This window comes from Phyllobates terribilis, unplaced genomic scaffold (assembly GCF_046119375.1).
Source record: "Phyllobates terribilis strain yellow unplaced genomic scaffold, ASM4611937v1 Scaffold_9__5_contigs__length_417890890, whole genome shotgun sequence".
Taxonomy (NCBI): Eukaryota; Metazoa; Chordata; class Amphibia; order Anura; family Dendrobatidae; genus Phyllobates; species Phyllobates terribilis.
This window is the reverse complement of record NW_027362769.1, coordinates 388,828,045-388,844,591: the sequence shown is the minus strand read 5'-3', so window position 1 is coordinate 388,844,591 and position 16,547 is coordinate 388,828,045. Positions and strand designations below refer to the sequence as shown.

Sequence of the window (16,547 nt, the reverse complement as noted above, 5' to 3'; positions counted from 1 at the left end):
TTTTCCTCGGTGTTCCCTCCCCCCACTCCAGCCAGGGACAGGGACTGTCGTGCTCTACTTGGAGCATATCGGTCGCCCTGCCCCCCGGAAATGTAGTGTAATGCATGCAGGTGTCAGGGTCCTGATCCACACTCCATCCTTACCTGGAAGTGAGATATCGCACATCTGGTTGAGATGCAATACCTCTGTAGCGGCCGAACCCTCGGGGCGCTAAATTTGCAGTGTGTCTTCAACAAAATGGTGCCGGACAGCGCAGTATGGGCACGCGCGTACTCCGGCGTGACACTCCTCCCCTGACCTCTGGATGGGGGAGCAGGATGGGGCAGAACAAAACAGGATGGGGGTGACAGATGGGGCAGCACAAAAGAGGATGGGGGCAGCAGAAAAGAGGATGGGGGCTGCACATACCAGGATGGTGGCAGCACATACCAGGATGGGGGAACAGGATGGGAGCAGCACATACCAGGATGGGGGCGCAGGATGGGAGCAGCAGATACTAGGATGGGGGCACAGGATGGTAGCAGCACATACCAGAAAGAGGGCAGCACATTCCAGGATGGGGGCGCAGGATCGGAGCAGCACATACCTGGATGGGGGCAGCACATACCAGGATGGGGGCAGCACATACCAGGATGGGGGCAGCGTATACCAGGATGGAGGCAGCACATTCCAGGATAGGGGCACAGGATGGAGGCAGCACATACCAGGATGCGGGCAGCACATACCTGGATGGGTGCAGCACATAACAGGATGAGGGCAGTGTATACCAGGATGGAGGCAGCACATACCAGGATTGGGGCAGCACGTAACAGGATGGGGGGTGTACATAACAGGATGGGACAACATTTTGCCTGTTGGCAAACTAGAACCCCAAACTAAAGCCCTTAAAACTTAACTTTTATTAAAGCATATAACTCTTGTAAGGATAGTAAATTTAAAAATATTAGAGTAGGTTCAGGCAGTAGAGTAAAGGCCATTAAGCCTCTGTCCCCTGATGACGCCAGTTAAGCGAAACATGTTGGGGAGGCTTTAATCTTGGTGTTTTATAATAAGGCACAGGCAGTGTTAACATTAGATAGGTAGTCCGCGGCCACTAATGTATGAGAATGAGAATTAGTTAGATAACCATATTTGTGTAACAAGCAACATTGCAGATTACAATATCTTACTTTACTCTACTGCCTTAACCTACTCTAATATTTTTAAATTTACTATCCTTACAAGAGCAATATGCTTTAATAAAAGTTAAGTTTAAGGGCTTTAGTTTGGGGTTCTAGTTTGCCAACAGGCAAAATGTTGTTAAATGTTAATACCCCTACGCTGTCTTGAGTTGAACAGTGTTGTGCATAACAGGATGGGGGCACACGTAACAGGATGGGGGAGCATATAACAGAATGGGAGCGCAGGATGGAGGCAGCACATACCAGGATGGGGGAGCACATAACAGGATGGGGGAGCATATAACAGGATGGGGGACCATATACCAAAAAAAATGCTCACCACCCAGGTGTAGAATGGTTTCAATAGCTAGTTGATTACATAGCTGTATGTTAAATATGTATTGGTAAACGGGACCGGGTCGCCGCCACGGAGAGTACAATCCCCAGAGACCCGGTTCCGGGTAACCCACGCACGTGTACACTCGGCCCAGGGGGCGCGCCACTTATAGTCTATGTCAAGTTAGAAGCACATGTGGCGCCCCTGAGGGTTCAGTCGCCACAGAGGTACTGCACCTCACCCAGAGGTGTGGTATCTCCTTCTCTCAGGTAAGGAGGGAGTGCTGCCCGGAACCCCAACACCTGCATCCAACACTACACTGCTCCAGGCCGGCTGGAAGGGCAAGATGCATGTGCGCAGCTGCTGAGCCCTGTCCCTGGCTGGAGTGGGGGGAACCCAAAGGTAGGGGGGAACCAGAAGAGGGTGTGGGTGGAAGAAGCAGTTTAGGGGAGCACCATAGAAATAGGCATAAAAGGAAAGCCATTTTAGGGTGGCAGGAGAACAGTTCAGTGAGTGAGAGAAGACAGTCAGGGAGCAGAGTCTCTCTAAGAGCTCTGCTCCACAAGTAGGGCCTAGTCCTAGAGGCCCAGGAGGGGAGCAGAGGAGTAGGTTCCGTTCTAGTAAAGGGATCCCAGGGGGTACGGCAAGTGCGGGACAGCACCCGTACGCCCAGAATCTGTCAGAAGACAGAGGGATCGTAGGCTGCAAGAAGGGGACCTGCCCCTGGACCAGTCGTGTAACTCCAAGTCTCGGCTGGAAAAAACGGAGGCTTCTGGCTTTCATAGTCCAGTTGCCAAAGCCTCATTCTAATCTCCATGAGGGTCAAGCAGGTTCGGGAACTCCAGTAAGACAGGAGGGACTTCAGAGCACCTGAGCAGGATTGAGAGTGGGGAAGCGCAGGGCAGGAGGGAGAAGACCCAGCGTGAAGACAGTCTAGAGAGGAACACAAGAAAGCGGGGTTCCGTCAGGTGCCCCTAACCTGCCTGAGGAAGAGCTGAACTCCTGCCTGGTGAACGCAGCGTGACGTGGGAGGCTGGCACCCGTACCTACAGTGCACCAGTGGAACTGTCATAAGAACTGTGAGTAAAGACTCGGATGACTGCACCGTACTGCCTCCGTCCATTATTTCAGCTGCGCCAGCTCTCCCCCTGCACGACAACGCCCAGCGCAACCTCCAATATCCACACTGCCCCGGAGCTAGCTCTTCCTGTGGAGAGCCACACCATCCCTGCTGCAGTAACATCAGCTTCAGAGGACTGCTCCGCAGCGGCGGCTCCCTTTGGCCGCATTCCACAGGTGGCGTCACGAACACTTCCCAAAGCTACAAACCCCATATAAATAACTTTCCCGCTTTTTGTTGACCGCCCTGGGCCACAGACCGGGCCACACACCGTGATATCCCCCACCAGCATCCGTAGGCCCGGACTCCGAGTACCCCACGGCTCTGGGGGCGCGTCACACAGGCACTATAATGATTAATAACCCAGTCACACATTATATGTCACATCACATATTTATAGACATGGTGACTGTAATCACTTGTTTATCAGCTCCTCCACAGGTGACAATCACAGACAGGACAGTTGTACTTCAAGAAGAGAGTGTCCTGCGCTGCTCCGCCACTGGATTCTTCCCTCCAGATATTGGTGTTAAGTGGTTCAAAAATGATGAAAAACTGGAGGATAACTTTATTCTTGGTGATCCCTGGAGAAACCCGGACAGAACCTACAGTGTGAACAGCACTGTGACCATTACACCCACTGAAGAGGACAGAGAGCGGATCTTCTCATGTAGAGTCCAACATAAGTATCTACAGGAACCGTTCCAGGAAGACTTCCATCTGGTGTATGAAGGTAAACTTATTATTAAAGGGATCACCTGGTACTTTACAATTGAGGCCTTACCAAAGCCATTCAGCTATTTGAAGGTGACCCGAATCTCTAAAGTGAAACCATTTTTTATCAGGCAGATTTTCTTAATGGGGTTTTCCAGGCACAATATTTTGTTGACCCTACGTTGAGGCAAATAACCCCGTTACCTTTGTTTGATATTTTGAGCTCCCTTTACCACCTGTAGTTATCTCTGCAGTTTGTTATTGTTAGTGTTGTGGACCTTCTTACAGCTCTTATTTAGCCCATCCAGACTACATTTACATTGATGCATTGCATCACATACATCTCTAATGCCCAACCTCACTGCCTTGCCACTGCATCTTGTTGGCTGCTTATCACTGGACCAACCCATTGCATTCACAGACTGTTTTTGAGACTGCCTTCTCCGTCACCTTCCTCTACAGCCTCAACCCATTATAGTATCCTCTCAGTGCTTCAGTGCTCTTTTCCAGTCACCCTTCTCCTCCTCTGCAGTTCTCTCCCTCCTTCTTATCAGCCTGCTCTGTTCTCCTCTTCATCCAGTCTTTCCCTACTTATCAGCCTGCTCTGTTCTCCTCTAGTATACTAATATATGTTTGCCCGGGCAGCCCCTTTAATTCAATGGGTAGGCAGTTCTTTAACTAATCTGCCATTAAAGGGTGCTTCCTTGCTGGTTCGTCACTTCTCATCAGAATCGGTGAGGGAGCGCACTGTCACTGTGCACTGAGACTATTACACCTACAAGGGAGCTTGTACTGAGCTTACATCAAAATAGACAATACAAGGAAAGAAGAACTTGGGATGGCACTTCCGTTTGAATGTGAAGATCACAGTCCATATATCCATATTAAATTTATTGTATATATTGGACCAGACACATGATGAAGACTCATAGAAGTTGAAATGCGTTGTGTTTTAAAAGTTTTTATGGTAAATGTGGTTTGACAGTAAAATCAATTTTTAAAACCAATAAATTTAATATGGATATATGGACTGTCTGATCTCCACATTCAAACGGAAGCGGAAGTGCCATCCCAAGTTCTTCTCTCCTTGTATATGTGGCGCCGTGCTACGCACTGGTGCCACAGAACCCAGAAGGGTGCATGGATGGACTTCTCCACAAGAGGCCCTCACACATTCACACATCTCCACCCTACCACCTCAGACCAGCAGAGGGAGCCCATTAGGGACTTATATAAGGAGGGTGGAGCCAGGCAGCTCAATTAGTCTCTGAGACACAGAGAGGGACAGAGCTGAGAGTTGAGCAAAGAGCGTGCTGACGCTCAGAGAGCAGCACGCTGGCTGCTGTGCTTAGGCGAGCCAAGGCCTACAGCAAGTGTGAAGACCTAGTGAGGGCCCTGAGTGTGGCCGAGGGCGAGAGGAGAAGGAAGAAGTAGCAAGGGGGCAGAGGAGCATACCAGGCTCACCCCAGGATATACACCGGACACCGGGTCCGTGCCTACAGGGACTCTTCATACCCAGTAGGAACCACTGGAACCCCTGGAGAATTACAGGTCCCAGGTTCCCCAAATGCTGATTACAGTATCAGGGCTAGGAGTCACGGAGGCCCCAGCATCCAGGGAGAGTGATCTCCAAAGAGAAGGCCCTACCACCAGGTCAGCAGGTGCAAGGAGAGACAGTAACCAAGCTAGGCCTAGTTCCAGGTAGGCCAGAAGCTTAGAGAGTAAAGCCACGGATCAGGAGGCCCTATACCCGCTCACTGGGGAGAGTCCAAAAGTGCGCCCTTCGCCCGGAGTACCCTGGACCGTGCCTGCATCACCAACAGTAAAGGTACTGAAGCTTACCCCCGTGTGAGTGTCCATCTTTCCTCCGGGATCGTCGTCTCTCCCCTGCACCATCCACCGTTCACCCCTGCACTGCCCTGGAGCCAGCTCTACCTGTGGAGAGCCACACCATCCCTGCTGCCGTAACACCAGCTCCAGAGGACTGCTCCGCAGCGGCGGCACCCCTTAGCCGCATACCACAAGTGGCGTCACGAATTTCCCAAATGCCCTATAAATCTATCCCCCTTTTCACTGACTGCCCTGGGTCACGGACCAGGCCAGCCACCGTGATACTCCCCCACCAGCAGCCAAAGGCCCGGCTGCCGAGTACCCCATGGCCCAGGGGGCGCGTCTTATATCCCTAAGTGGAGTGGCTTCGGGACCAGGAAAAGCACACTACCATGGCATTGGATGAGCAGCATACCACAGGAGAAACTCCAGTCCTCTTCTAAATTTTCTGCCAGTGTTGTGCCTGTCCAGCACAACCATTTTGGGTGAGCTCATTACATACACTTCACCTCTCCACAGTGTTACAATTAATTAGTACTCTGAGGCAGCGCTCTCTGTTCTTTTTCCTCCTTTTATCTTCTCCTGCCAAGGATAACTACTACTATCAAAATAGACAACCAACACACGCTCAGTACAGCAGACAATAGCCCAGCCCCCGAAACTGAAGTCACCGATGATGCTTCATTTCAGGGTGGGGTCAGAGGCTGCGACAGTGACTGCTGCCTCTACCCCTGATGATGACTCGTTTGAGTATCCCAGCATGCACTGGGGATTCTCAAATGAAGCATCAGCAAAGAGGAAGTAGTAAAAAAATATATATATTTAACACACAGAGAGGGAAGGGTAGGGACTTTTTAATGAAAGCATTTTAGAAAAGCTATTAGATAATTGCAATAAATAGACATTTATAATGTAAGTCAATATTGACCATCCTTTTCTTTTCCTTTAACAATATGACCTGTTGCATTACTCCTGATGAACCTCTTAGAGATGAGAAACGCGTTGAGTTGATTACAAGTTTCTAGCTCTTATATTTTGAGGAGCAGCAACCATATACAGAGGGTATGGAAAGTATTCAGACCCCTTTTAAATGTTTCATACTTTGTTTCATTGCAGCCATTTGGTAAATTCTAAAAAGTTCATTTTTTTTCTCATTAAAGTACACTCTGCACCCCATCTTGACTGAAAAAAACAGAAATGTAGAAATTTTTGCAAATTTATTAAAAAAGAAAAACTGAAATATCACATGGTCATAAGTCTTCAGACCCTTTGCTCAGTATTGAGTAGAAGCCCCCTTTTGAGCTAGTACAGCCATGAGTCTTCTTGGGAATGATGCAACAAGTTTTTCACACCTGGATTTGGGGATCCTCTGCCATTCTTCCTTGCAGATCCTCTCCAGTTCCGTCAGGTTGGATGGTGAACGTTGGTGGACAGCCATTTTCAGGTCTCTCCAGAGATGCTCAATTGGGTTTAGGTCAGGGCTCTGGCTTGGCCAGTGACAAATAGTTACAGAGTTGTTATGAAGCCACTCCTTTGTTATTTTGGCTGTGTGCTTAGGGTCATTGTCTTGTTGGAAGATGAACCTTCGGCCAAGTCTGAGGTCCAGAGCACTCTGGAAGAGGTTTTCATCCAGGATATCTCTGTACTTGGCCGCATTCATGTTTCCTTCAATTGCAACCAATCGTCCTGTACCTGCAGCTGAAAAACACCCCCATAGCATGATGCTGCCACCACCATGTTTCACTGTTGGGATTGTATTTGGCAGGTGATGAGCAGTGCCCAGTTTTCTCCACACATACCGCTTAGAATTATCACCAAAAAGTTAGTATCTTCATCTCATTAGACCAGAGAATCTTATTTCTTATAGTCTGGGAGTCATTCATGTGTTTTTGAGCAAACTCCATGCGGGCTTTCATATGTCTTGCACTGAGGAGAAGCTTCCGTCGGGCCACTCTGCCATAAAGGCCCGACTGTTGGGGGGCTGCAGTGATAGTTGACTTTGTGGAACTTTCTCCCATCTCCCTACTACATCTCTGGAGCTCAGCCACAGTGATCTTGGGGTTCTTCTTTACCTCTCTCACCAAGGTTCTTCTCCCACAATTGCTCAGTTTGGCTGGACGCCAGGTCTAGGAAGACTTCTGGTGGTCCCAAACTTCTTCCGTTTAAGGATTATGGAGGCCACTGTGCTCTTAGGAACCTTGAGTAATGCAGAAATTCTTTTGTAACCTTGGCCAGATCTGTACCTTTCCACAATTCTGTCCCTGAGCTCCTTGGCAGTTCCTTTGAGCTCATGATTCTCATTTGGTCTGACATGCACTGTGAGCTGTGAGGTCTTATATAGACAGGTGTGTGCCTTTCCAAATCAAGTCCTATCGGTTTAATTAAACACAGGTGGACTCCAATGAAGGAGTAGAACCATCTCAAGGAGGATCACAGGGAAATGGACAGCATGTGACTTAAATATGAGTGTATGAGCAAAGGGTCTGAAAACTTATGACCATGTAATATTTCAGTTTTTTTTTTTTAATAAATTTGCAAAAATTTCTACATTTCTGTTTTTTCAGTCAAGATGGGGTGCAGAGTGTACTTTAATGAGAAAAAAATGAACTGGCTGCAATGAAACAAAGAGTGAAAAATGTAAAGGGGTCTGAATACTTTCTGTACCCACTGTATATGCATATTCATGTTTTGTTTGTTTTACTCACTATTAGGCTATAGGCCCACATAGCAGATTTGATGCAGAGCATTTTTGCCTCTCTCTGGCAGAAAAAACTCATGCAGATTTACATGCGTTTTTTCTGCCAGAGAGAAGCGTTTTTACATGCGTTTTCGCATGCGTTTTTTCAAGCACTTTTCCAAGCGATTTTGAGCATCACTTGGAAAAGTGCTTGACAAGTTGATCACACAATATAAATCCATGCAACCGGCATGGATTTACAGTATAATGTGTGAACAACTTAGATGCTTTAAATGCAGCATCTATAGTAAAAAAAAGAATTAAAATGTTAAAAATAAAAAAAAAACTGTATATTCACCTCTCCGGCGGCCCCTGGTCTCCTCCGGTCTGCTCCCGGCCGCATCTTCTCTCTTCATCGTCCCGCAGTGTACTGTCAGGACCTGTGGTGACGTCATTTAGTCAGCTGATAGTCACGCGACCATCACCTGACCGCCGACGTCAGCGGTCGCGTGACCATCAGCTGACTAAATGACGTCACCGCAGGTCCTGACAGTACACTGCGGTACGGTGAAGAGAGAAGACACGGCCGGGAGCAGACCGGAGGAGACCGGAGAGCAGACCGGGGGCCGCCGGAGAGGTGAATATACAAGTTTTGTTTATTTTTAACTTTCTTATTTCTTTTTTTCACCGCGTGGTAGCCAGGATGAAGAGGAGTTGTAGTCTCGTCTTCATCCCAGGTACCACACGCACCGCAATTACGCTGCAGCGTAATCGCGGTAGAAATGGTCATGCTGTGTTTTGCAAAGCAATGCGAATTCGGCACGCAAATTAGTACATCATGTGTACAGCACATCCGAATTCACATTGCTTTGCATGGCAGAATGTTTTACAAGCGTTTTCGCGGCCGTAAAAACGCCACAAAAACGCTACGTGGGCACATAGCCTCAGTGCTGAGCGAGCACTAAAATGCTCGGGTGCTCGAAGCTCGGTCCGAGCTCGCCGTGATACTCAGGTGCTCGACCCGAGCAACTAGCCCAATGTTAGTCTATGGGAGACCCGAGCATTTTTGCGGCGGCACCCCCGGCAGTCTGTAGAAAGCCTAAAAAGTGCCCAAAATGATAGTGACAGTGCTCAAAAGACATGGGGACAGCATGGGCATCGCCCCAGGAAGCATTTCTGACCCCCAGGTCACTGCTGTCAACATCGTGGTCAGAGGTATTAAGCCACTTTAACGGGCTCACAATAAATCGTTCAAAAACTAAACTGAAACTGTTTTCCTGTGAAATATGTTAAGGAACTTCCTTTCCAGGGTAAAGACTTGTCTATAAGGTAAAATAAATATCCAAAAACAAAAATACTCCTCCACACCTTGGGCTATGTTCACAAGTAGCATTTTTTATGCGTTTTTGCACTTTTGTATTGCTTTCAACCGTGACAAATGCATTCACCGGGAAATAGCATTTTACAATCTTATCTAGCCATGTGCTGTGTGACACATGCATACAGTGCTGAAAAGACATGGGAACAGCATGGGGAAGACCCCTGGAAGCATCTCTGACACTCAGGTCACTGCCTAAAAGTGTGCCCATCAGAAGTGATCCTTTCCGCATCAGAAGATGCAGACTTGCAACTATCCCCGTGCAAGTCCTTGTCCCAGGGCAGTGTTCAATTGTTCCTCCCCCATTTCTTGCAATGCAAGCGCAAGTATGCAGCCTGCCACCCACCCACCCCCAGGCTGCAATACCATACTGCTAGCTTGCTTGCTCTTGAAATGGGGCCTTTTAGTTTGGAGGAGGCCGAAGCTGGCCACTACCTCATGGCTGCTTCAGCAGCGAGGTATCCATACTAAGTCCCCAGCCGCCCGGCGGCCGGGTGTCCACGCTCGGTCCCCAGCCGCCAGGAGGCGGCAGGGTGTCCATACTCGGTCCCCAGCCTCCCCGCGGCCGGGTGTCCACACATGGTCCACAGCCGCCCCTATTTCTCGTTGGTGCATCCCCCCACACACTTTTCTTAACCCGGCCTGCTTTAGGGCAGCATTGGATGAGTCCACCAGAGAACCAGACTCCTCCGGTGGGCCCTGGCCTCTCCATCAGCGAAGTTGAGAGTGCCAAGGTGAGGAGCATGATGATGACAGAAGTTAGCATCTGCTTTGTTTTCTTGGAATGCAAGCGTAAGTGTGCAACCTGCCACCCACCCACCCCCAGGCTGCAATACCATACTGCTAGCTTGCTGGCACTTGAAATGGGGCCTTTTAGTTTGGAGTACGCTGAAGCTGGCCACTACCTCATGGCTGCTTCGGCAGTGAGGCATCCTTACTCAGTCCCCAGCCGCCCGGCGGCCGGGTGTCCACGCTCGGTCCCCAGCCGCCAGGGGGCGGCCGGGTGTCCATACTTGGTCCCCAGCCGCCCCGCGGCTGGGTGTCCATAAACGGTCCCCAGCTGTCCCTATTTCACCTTGGAACAACCCCTCACACTTTTCTTTGCCCGGCATGTTTTAGGGCAGCATTGGACGAGCCCACCAGAGAACCAGACTCCTCCGGTGGGCCCTGGCTTCTCCATCAGGGGAGTTGAAAGTGCCAAGGTGAGGAGCATGATGATGATGATAGAAGTTAGCATCTGCTTTGTTTTCTTGGAATGCAAGCGTAAGTGTGCAACCTGACACCCACCCACCCCCAGGCTGCAATACCATACTGCTAGCTTACCTGCACTTGAAATTGGGCCTCTTAGGCATGTGGAGGCAGACGCCGGCCACCATGTCATGGCTGCGTCGGCGGTCTGATATCCATACTCAGTCCCCAGCCGCCCATCAGCCGGGTGTCCACGCTCGGTCCCCAGCCGCCAGGGGGCAGCCGGGTGTCCATACTCGGTCCCCAGCCGCCCCGCGGCTGGGTGTCCACACATGGTCCCCAGCCGCCTGGGGGTGGCCGGGTGTTCATAAACGGTACCCAGCCGCCCCTATTTCTCCTTGGAACATCCCCCCACACTTTTCTTAGCCCGGCCTGCTTTAGGGCAGCATTGGACGAGCCCACCAGAGAACCAGACTCCTCCGGTGGACCCTGGCTTCTCCATCAGGAGAGTTGAGAGTGCCAAGGTGAGGAGCATGATGATGATAATAGAAGTTAGCATCTGCTTTGTTTTCTTGGAATGCAAGCGCATGTATGTAGTAGCGGCTAGGCCTGAGGTGGGCAGCATTTTGGCGCATATCCTACCTCCTCCGAGGATTGCTAGATGTTTTCCTGCTACTATCCCAGTTCTATGACTCCAGTTAAAACAAAGCTTCAGGTGATGAATGATGGATGAGGTGGTGGCAAAGGAGAAAGAGCAGGAGGAACAGGGACCATTCACATCAATATCAGGCCAGTCAACCACACATGTCTAGTAGGATATGTTTCTGTACCAAAAGGAGAGGTTCGGCTACACAGTTATAGGGCATGCAGTGAGTGCAATGCCTACCAAAAATTTCGAGGCACTCCAATGCCCATTGGAAGTGACATGGAGATCAGAGGGCCTTAACTAAACCATTTTTTCCATTTATAGCAACTGGGTTTCCTGTGCACTGTTGGCCTAAGCAGTAAATGGAAGGCTTTCCAAAAATAATGTGGAACTGCAATGCCCCTTGAAACAGATGTGGATTACAGCATACTAAAAACCTTTTACCCATTATTGGGGAGTGGGTCTCCCTTAGTGTTCGCCTATGCATTGAAAAGCAAAAGCTGACTAAAATTAGGAGGAAATGCAATGCCCGTTGGAAGAATGGTGGAGTTTGCAGTGGAATAAAAAGACAATATCAATGCCCCTTGAAAAAGTGGTGGAGGTCGCAGTAGCTTAACAAGACGGTTTTAAAGCCCCTTGGAAAAGTGGTGGAGGTCGCCTTAGCTTAACAAGACGGTTTTAATGCCCCTTGGAAGAGACATGGAGGTTGCAGTAGCTTAACAAGATGGTTTAAATGCCCCTTGGAAGAGACGTGGAGGTCAGAGTGGTTTAACAAGACGGTTTTAATACCCCTTACAAGAGCCATGCAGTACAGCATATTAAAAACATTATTCCCATTATTGGGGAGTGGGTCTCCCATAGTCTTTGCCTATGCCTTCCAAGCAAAAGCTGCCAAAAATTAGGATGGAGGAACTTGCAATACTGGCAACACGGACCATGGTCACCCTGGTGGTATAGTGGTGGTGGAGGCTGAGGATAAGGAGAAAAGCAAAAAAAAGCCGAATTGAGGAAGCGTAAACCCATGTGTGGGTGTGAAGCGGTGCATGGGAATACACCTCCCGAAATAACACAGTGGATTTGACTTTATGTTACTCTGCTGTCATTTGGTGGTGATGAGAAGTCTGGCCCAATCCAGCCCTTGTTCATTTTGATAAGGGTCAGCTTGTCAGCATTGTCAGTTGACAGGCGAGTGCGCTTATCAGTTATAATTCCCCCAGCGGCACTTAAAACATGCTCCGATAACACGCTAGCGGCAGGGCAGGCCAGGACCTCCAAGGCGTACAGAGCGAGTTCATTCCAAGTGTCCAGCTTGGATACCCAATAATTAAAAGGCACAGAGGAATCACGGAGGGCGCTGATACGTTTGGCAAGGTGCTCCCTCACCATCTTTTGAAACTTTCCACTCCTTGTGAGAGTACCCCGTGCCTCAGGGCCTGTAAGCTGGGCGGGTCTCAGAAAACTGTCCCAGAATGTTGACAGTGTTCCCCGGCCTCTGCTGGATTGGAGTTGCGTCTCTCTCCCCTGTACGCCTTGGTTGGGCAGCGAACTGTGACCTCTGCCACTAGCGTGTTCAGATGGGAATTTTTTTAACAGTTCTGCAGCAAGGGCCTTCTGGTACTGCCACATTTTTGTAGACCTCTCCACCTCAGGAATAAGAGAGTGAAAGTTCTCCTTGTAGTGGGGGTCTAAAAGTGTCACCAACCAGTAATGACTGTTACCCAACATTTTGGCAATGCGAGGGTCACGGTAGAGTCAGCCATGCGTGCCAGACTGGTAACGGGCAAGACTTACGTGTCCTCACCAAGATGACGACTGACCATGCTCTCCTCCTCCTCCCTGTCCTCAGGCCACCCATGCTGAACCGACTGTATGACAGTTGTACAGGTACTACCGTCTACAGCGCATGATACCAGCTCCTGTTCTTCCTCCTCCTCTTCCTCCTCCTCTCCCTCATTGTCCCCCAATGCATGTTGCGATGAGATGAGGCTGGGCTGTGTGTAATTGCCTGCTATGGCTTCTTGATCAATCTCATCATACTCTGGCTGCAATGCCTCCTCTTTATTTCTCTACAAAGAGCGTTGCAAAAGACAGACAAGTGGGATACTGACGCTAATGATGGCATCATTGTCACTCACCATCTTGGTGGACTCCTCAAAGTTTGTCAGGATGGTACATATATCAGACATCCAGGTCCACACCTGAGGTCTTATGTGTGTAGTCTGACCTGAATATCGACGGCCTAGTTGCAGCTGGTACTCCACAACTGCTCTCTTCTGCTCACAAATCCTTTGCAACATGTGGAGGGTAGAGTTCCAACGTGTGGGGACATCGCACACCAGTCGGTGTGCTGGAAGCTGCAAACGCTGCTGCAGCACAGCAAGGGTGGCGGAATCTGTAGCCGACTTGCGAAAATGAGCTGACAGGTGGCGTACTTTGACGAGTATATCTGGCAACTACGATTTAAGAAACCATGAACCACGAGGTTAAGCACATGAGCCAGGCATGGTACGTGTGTGATTTCGCCTCGCCTCAGAGCCGCCACCAGGTTACGGCCATTGTCACACACGACCATGCCTGGATGTAAGTTCAGCGGTCTCAGCCACAGATCTGCCTGCTCTTTCACAGCTGTCCACAACTTACAAGCAGTGTGAGGTTTATCAGCTAAGCTTATGAGTTTCAGCACAGCCTGTTGCCGCTTGGCGGAGGCAGTACTGCAGTGCTTCCGGCTTGTTACAGATGTGGTGATATCTGAGATGGAGGCTGAGCATCAGGAGGAGGAGGAGGATGATGCACAGGAGCTGTACACTGTGGGGGCAACTCTGACTGACATAGGGCCGCAATCCTCAGTGTGGGGATGATGTGTTCCGTCCCAAGGTCAGACTGGGTCCCGGCTTCCACTATGTTTACCCAGTGTGCCATCAGGGAGATGTACCGTCCCTGGCCACAAGCACTTGTCCACGTGTCCATTGTCAAGGGGACTCTCCCAGTAACTGTGTTGTTGAGGGCACGGCAGATGTTTTGGGACACGTGCTTGTGTAGTGCGGGGATGGCACACCGGGCAAAATAGTGTCAGCTGGGGACTGAGTACCGAGGGATGGCCATCGCCATAAGATTGCAGAAGGATTCCGTCTCCACCAGCCTAAAAGGCAGCATTTCCAATGCAAGCACTCATGAAATGTGCGAATATAGGACTGGCCTGTGGGGCGTTGGCTGAGAATTTGCACTTTCGTTCAAAGCTCTGGGATATGGACAATTGAACGCTGCGGTGGGACGTGGACGTGGACGTTGATGCTGTTTCTTGAGAAACTGCCATAACAAGTGAAGACTGAGAGGAGGAGGCATCTTTGCATGCAGTATGGACAGGGGAATGCCTTGCACGCACAACAGGGGGTTCTATTACACGCACAACAGCGGAAGAAGCAGTGGTGACACCCGCTGACACTGGTCGTGGACCCTGGGGTTCGCCCCACAAAGTCGGGTGCTTTGCTGCCATGTGCCTGATCATGCTGGTGGTCAGGCTGGTAGTTTTGTAACCCCTGCTGATGCTGGTATGGCAGGTGGTACAAATGGCCTTTTTGGGGTTATTAGCAGAGTCTTTAACAAAATTCCAGACTCTGGAAGACCTACCGGTTGTACTGGCAACGTCCCTCGTGTTGGTGTTACGGGGAACTGTTGACCGCCTTCTGTGTGCGGCCACCCCACTGCTTCTTCCTGCCTGTTGGGGTACTCTGCCTCCCTCCCCCTGTGTGCTGCTGGCCTCGCTCTGCGTGTCCTCCTGCCACGTTGGGTCAGTTACTAGATCATCCACCACCTCCTCTTCTTCCACTTGTGCACCACGATCCTCCTCCTCACTTCGTGGCAATTGTGTCTCGTCATCGTCCACTTCTTGTGACAAATTGCCAGCGTCAACTTCCTCTGGCCGTGGCTGTTCAAATATTTGGGCATCGCTACATGGGATCTCCTCTTCCACCACTTCAAGCGGAGCAGGCGAGGGGCACAAATATGGAAATGGACCAGTGAACAGCTCTTCAGAGTGTCCAAGTGTGGGATCAGTTGCTGTCTGACGACACTCGGCATGATGGGAGGAAGGAGCATCAGGGTGAGGAGGAGTATGCGGTCGAGACTCACGGCTACTAAAACTTGACCGTGTGGAAGACAGACTGGAGGTGGTGGTGCCCAGGTAACTGGAAGTATTATCTGCTATCCAATTAATAACCTGCTCACACTGATCAGTTCGCAATACTGGTGTTGTAGTGTGCTTCCCTAGTAATTCGGTCAAGAAGTGGGAGCGAGAAGATGTGGCTGTTGGTTGCGGCACATTTTCACCTTGGCCAGGGCCCCATTCTCTACACGCACCATCACCAGAACATCCAGTTCCACGTCCCTTGCCACGCGCCTTGCCCATTGTAAATGAAGTAAAATAGCTTACACTCGCACTATCAATGGAAAAAGGGTAATAAAAAGGAGATTAGAACCTTGGAAGAGGAAAACCACAGTTCTATTTCTCTGGCCTACACCAGAATCTTTTAAACAGATATATTTGTGACTGAACAGATAGGGAGACACTATTATTTTTTTTTTTTACGTAAAACAGGACAAAAGGATAATACAGAGATTTGAACAGTGGAACTGCAAAACCACAGTTCTAGTTTACTGGCGTATACCAGACTTTTTTAAATAGATATATTTGGGGCTGAACAGTCAGCGACACACTCAAACTGTTTTTTTTATGTAAAAAAGGCCCAAAAGTGGATAATACAGAGATTTGAGCCGTGGAACTGCAAAACCACAGTTATAGTTATGTGGCGTACACCAGAATCTTTCAAACAGATATATTTGTGTCTGAACAATCAGTGAGACACTATTACTGTTTTTCTTTACAGAAAAAATACCAAAAGCTGGATAATACAGAGATTTGACCCATGGAACTGCAAAACCACAGTTTTTTTCTGGCCTACACCAGACTCTTTTAAACAGATATATTGGTGTCTGACCAGTCAGGGAGACACTATTACTGTTTTTATTACGGCAAAAAATGACAAAAACAGGATAATACAGAGATTTGACCCGTGGAACTGCAAAACCACAGTTATATTTTTCTGGCCTACACCAGACTCTTTTAAACAGATATATTGGTGTCTGACCAGTCAGGGAGACACTGTTACAGTTTTTTTTACGGCAAAAAATGCCAAAAACAGGATAATACAGAGATTTGACCCGTGGAACTGCAAAACCACAGTTATATTTTTCTGGCCTACACCAGACTCTTAAACAGATATATTGGTGTCTGAACAGTCAGGAAGACACTATTACAGTTTTTTTTTACAGCAAAAAATGCCAAAAACAGGATAATACAGAGATTTGACCCGTGGAACTGCAAAACCACAGTTATATTTTTCTGGCCTACACCAGACTCTTAAACAGATATATTGGTGTCTGAACAGTCAGGAAGACACTATTACAGTTTTTTTTTACAGCAAAAAATGCAAAAAGCAGG

At 49.2% G+C, this 16,547-nt stretch overlaps 1 gene segment (V, D, J or C); it reads left to right on the top strand.

Annotated features, from left to right (window-relative positions):
* LOC141162498 (uncharacterized) overlaps positions 1-16,547 on the top strand; it is a 159,590-nt gene that overhangs the window by 97,073 nt on the left and 45,970 nt on the right. Inside the window, exon 4 of the C gene segment in view lies at positions 3,048-3,350.